This window comes from Leptosomus discolor, chromosome 12, assembly GCF_034619465.1.
Source record: "Leptosomus discolor isolate bLepDis1 chromosome 12, bLepDis1.hap2, whole genome shotgun sequence".
NCBI lineage: Eukaryota > Metazoa > Chordata > Aves > Leptosomiformes > Leptosomidae > Leptosomus > Leptosomus discolor.
This window is the reverse complement of record NC_141402.1, coordinates 21,515,195-21,520,194: the sequence shown is the minus strand read 5'-3', so window position 1 is coordinate 21,520,194 and position 5,000 is coordinate 21,515,195.

Genomic DNA, 5,000 nt, shown 5'->3' with positions numbered 1-5,000 from the left:
AAGCAATCGCTCGTTCCGTATCGTTAACCGCTTGTTACCGTTTCGTGCCTATCCGCGGCTCCTCTCTCGACGGTCGGTACCGTTCCTCTTGAGCGTCTAGGCGCGTCCTGCAAATGTACGGGGGCACGCTCGAGGCTCGGTAGTTGTCGAAGGGGGTATCGATCCCTCGTCGACAGGGAGACGCTACTTGATCCTTAATCGCTACGATCACCGCTCGACCCACCGAGTTCGATTCCCCTGCCGACCGGTCCGTCGCGTCCAAACGTCACCGTTCTCCGACGCGCGAACGACCGCACCTTACTTACTCGTTGCTTTGCTCGACCGTCACGGTCGTTTTCCCTTCGGACGTCTCCATTCCGGGTGGAGAGCGCCTTCTCGAGAGCGTCGTTGGTTATTCGCGTGCTCTCCGTCCAGGCCGCAGCTAATGAAGCCTAGGCCAAAGGAAGCCGATCGTTCTGTCACCGAGGGCGGACTCGTAGCTGAATTACCGGTTCGTGGAGTCTTCCGTCCGCTCGTTCGCCGCAGGTCGGCGTGTGTTAATTTTGTCGGCGAGGGACGGAGAGCGATCGGTCGACGTTCCCTCCTAAGCGTAACCTCCCCACCCACCTCCGCGCCGACCGCCCGCCGGCCCCCGTCCCGGGCAGTGGACATGCACGAGCACGCACGCGCGCACGCACGCACGCACCGCTCCCGAACGGGCCCCCCGGCCCGGAGCCCTTGACCGCAGCCGCCGCTTCAGGCCGCGCGCCTGCGCCGAGCCGCGCCGCCGCCGCCCCCCCCCCCCCCCCCCCCCCCCCCCCCCCCCCCCCGGGGAACGCAGGCGGGAGCTTTTAGACCCCCCAGCGCCGTCCCCAGCGCCGTCCCCGCCGAGGCAAACCAAACCCAACTCAAACCCAACCCCAAAATCCCACAATAACCCCGCACGGAACACGGCGCGGACCCTCTCACAAACAGCGCCCCCCCCCCGCCCCCCCCCCCTCCCGCCGGCGGCTTTGCCGCCTCGGGCAAGGCAGGCGGGAGCTTTCAGACCCCCCCCCCCACCGCCGTCCCCGCCGACTCCGTGCCGAGGCAAACCATGCCATACGAAAAACAAAAATCCCCCAATAACCCCGCCTCGAACACGACGCCGACACTCTCTCTCTCTCACAAACACACACACACACACCCCCCCACCCCCCCCCACGCGCCCCCTCCCCTCCCCTCCCCTCCCCTCCCCTCCCCTCCCGCCGGCGGCTTTGCCGCCCCGGGCAAGGCAGGCGGGAGCTTTCGGACCCCCCCCCCCCCCCCCCGCCGCCGTCCCCGCCGACTCCGTGCCGAGGCAAACCATGCCATACGAAAAACAAAAATCCCCCAATAACCCCGCCTCGAACACGACGCCGACACTCTCTCTCTCTCACAAACACACACACACCCCCACCCCCACCCCCCCCCACGCGCCCCCTCCCCTCCCCTCCCCTCCCCTCCCGCCGGCGGCTTTGCCGCCCCGGGCAAGGCAGGCGGGAGCTTTCAGACCCCCCCCCCCCCCCCGCCGCCGTCCCCGCCGACTCCGTGCCGAGGCAAACCATGCCATACGAAAAACAAAAATCCCCCAATAACCCCGCCTCGAACACGACGCCGACACTCTCTCTCTCTCACAAACACACCCACCCACCCACCCCCACCCCCCCCACGCGCCCCCTCCCCTCCCCTCCCCTCCCCTCCCGCCGGCGGCTTTGCCGCCCCGGGCAAGGCAGGCGGGAGCTTTCAGACCCCCCCCCCCCCCCCGCCGCCGTCCCCGCCGACTCCGTGCCGAGGCAAACCATGCCATACGAAAAACAAAAATCCCCCAATAACCCCGCCTCGAACACGACGCCGACACTCTCTCTCTCTCTCTCACAAACACCCCCCCCCCCACCCCCCCCCACGCCCTCCCCTCCCGCCGGCGGCTTTGCCGCCCCGGGCAAGGCAGGCGGGAGCTTTCGCCCCCCCCCCCCCCCCCCCCACGCCGCCGTCCCCGCCGACTCCGGGCCCGGGCAAACCAAACCTAACCAAACCATAAAAAAACAACCAAACAAACAAAACCCACAAAAAAAAAAACCCACACCAAACACAACACCCCCCACTCCACCCCCTCCAAAGAAACCAACCCCAAACGACCCAAACAGAAATCGTCTCCGAAAAGGTACGCCATTTCCCTTCCCCCCCCCCGCACCCCAGCCTTACCTCTGCGCCACGCTCCCCGCCTGCTCGCCGCCCGTCTGTCGCCTGCCTCTACGCCAGCCTCCCTTCCCTGCCGTCCGCCGCGGCCGCGACTGAGGGCGGCACCCTTGAAGTGGCCGGGGGCGCGGTTGCCAGCAAGCGGGGGAGGCGCGCCCTGTGCAGGCTGCGGGCCCGCCAACCCCCCCCCACCCCTTTCCACGCCCTGCTGCTCCGGCGCGCCGGAGGGACAGTCTGCGGTCGGTAGCGGGGGGGGTGGGGGGAAACCGCACCCACCGGCCTGCAAGGAGGGAGGAGAGCGCGCACGCTGAGGGGGGGGGGCCGCGGGGCAGCGTCTGCAGGCTCTCAGACACGTATTTTAACGTGTTTAATTCAGGGGGAGAAAAAAGGAGAAAAAAAAAAAAAAAAAAGCCAAACTAAAATGAAAGGACGGCGAGGGAAACAACGCCCCCCGCCCGCCCCCCCCCCCCCGAATACCAAAGGCCGGCATGCGCCCGGTCGCGAAGTCTCCCAGCGGACGCTGAGCTCTCGGCGGGCTCTAGCCGCCTGTCCACGGGCGCCCGTCAGCCAGAGGGTGCGTGGAGGCAGTGGGTGGAGCGGAGCGGCTGGCCGGGGCGGTGAAGCCGGGCTACGGCTCTGTGTGTGCGCGCGCACGCGCGGGGTTGGGGGAGCGTCAGGTCAAAAAATTAAAAAAAAATTAAAAAAAAAAAAAATTTAAAAAAAAGAAAAAAAAGAAAAAAAGAAGTTAAAAGCGCTGAAATCTCGTCAATGGGGGGGGGGGGGGGGGAGGAGAACGGGAACAGGTATCAGGTTCGCTGAAATCTCGAAAATGGGGCGGGAGGAATATGCCGTCCGTGTCCGTCCCGTCGCTGCCCGGCCCGGCCCGGCCCGGCCCTGCCCGGCCCGGCCCGGCCGCCTCCCCGAGCATCCAGCGGCCGGAAGGTCTACCGATCTCCGCAGACAGACTGCCGGCAGGTCTACCGATCTCCGCAGACAGACTGCCGGCAGGTCTACCGATCTCCGCAGACAGACTGCCGGCAGGTCTACCGGGCTCGGCAGGCTGCCGGCCGGTCTACCGGGCTCGGCAGCCTGCCGGCCGGTCTACCGGGCACCGCAGGCTGCCGGCCGGTCTACCGGGCTCGGCAGGCTGCCGGCAGGTCTACCGGGCTCGGCAGGCTGCCGGCAGGTCTACCGGGCTCGGCAGGCTGCCGGCAGGTCTACCGGGCTCGGCAGGCTGCCGGCAGGTCTACCGGGCTCGGCAGGCTGCCGGCAGGTCTACCGGGCTCCGCAGGCTGCCGGCAGGTCTACCGGGCTCCGCAGGCTGCCGGAGTCCCGGGCGACCCGCAGGCGGCGGCACCGGCGAGCGCGAGGTGGCGTTGCCGGCGCGTCCGGCGAACGGGGCGCCCACGTCTACCGAGCTCCGGCGGGTCTTTGCCGCATTCGCGGGGCTGTGGGGTAGATTTGTTGTCCCCACCGCTTCCTCGGAGCTGTCGAAGGGGTCGCTGTTTTGCGCTGCCTCCAGTTGCGTCATGGTAAAGGTCGGCGTCGTTGGCGCGCCTCCCCCGGTGGGCCGAGATAGCGCTCCCTGGAGCTGGCCGGGGGCGAGGCCACATTGTTCAGTACTATGTGCGCGAGCGGTGGCTCGCTTCCGAGAAGGGATGACCGAGCCGCTACGGAGCCGGCAGCGGCAGGGGGCATAAGCGGCGGTGGTCAAGCGGCGGCGGCGCCACGACCACCGTTCGTTCTTCGTCGGAGCGTAAGAGAGAGAGGGCTCTGCGGGGAGGGCGAAGCCCGGCGGCGGTGGCCGAGCGAGCACGCCTTTGGGACCGCTGTCTGAGAGGGCCGTGGGGAGAGTGGAGGTCGCGCGCGCGGCTTTCCCGCGGCCCTGGGGGGCCCGCTGAGAGCAATCGGTGGTGGAAAGAGGTGTTGAGTCGCCTGTTGGGAGAGGAGGCCGGCGAAGGCCAGGGGCCGAGGCGGCGGCGCTGCTGCTTTGCCTCCTTGTCCCGTTTTTTGCCGTGCGGTTGAGAGGGAGAACGGCCCACCCGCGAGAGCGGGCGGGCAGGTGAAGCCTGCCAGCCGGTGGTGATGGGACCGGCACTCGAACGCTGGAAGGGCCAGGGAGGGAGTCCAGGCCGCCGTGGCCTTTCCCTGGCCCCCCTAGACGTGTCCCGACCGTGGCAAAAGCCCGAGAGGTGCGTGTTTTTGGGGGGGCGCGCTGGTCGGGAAGCTGGGCATGGTGTTCAGCCCACCCGTGGATGTCGCTGGTTCCTGAGCGTCCCCGTGCCCCGTGGACGGCGACTCGGTTTTTTGTTTGGCTTTTTTTTTTTTAAATTACTTTTTTTTTTTTTTTTTTTTTTTTTTGTGTCCGGCCTTAAGCTGGAGACCGCGTAAGCGGCCAGACGAGGGGAGAAAGTGCGGTGGTGGCAGCAGGTCCCGGTGGCCAGCAGCTGAGTGCAGCTTGTCCGGTGAAGCTCTCGAGCTCGCCGCGGCCTTGCGCCCCCCCCGCCCCCCCCCCCCCCCCCCGCGGCTCCCAAGAGCCCGATGACGGCGGCACGGGTGAGAGGCGGCGGCGCCTCGCCCTGTTTTTTTTTTCCGCCGCGGGCGGCCTGTGGTGTCTGGCTTGCCCCCCCTGGCTCAGGGTGTGCTGGAGGGCTCGGTGAAGGGGGACTGCACGGGCGAAGGTGCCTTCGCCTCGTTCCCTGCATTTTTATCCCCTTTTTTTCCTTCAGCGGCGGCTTGCCTCGGCCCCGGATACCCGGGAGTGGTTGTGGCTGAGAGGCGTGGCGGCGCGCCTTTTTCTCCCC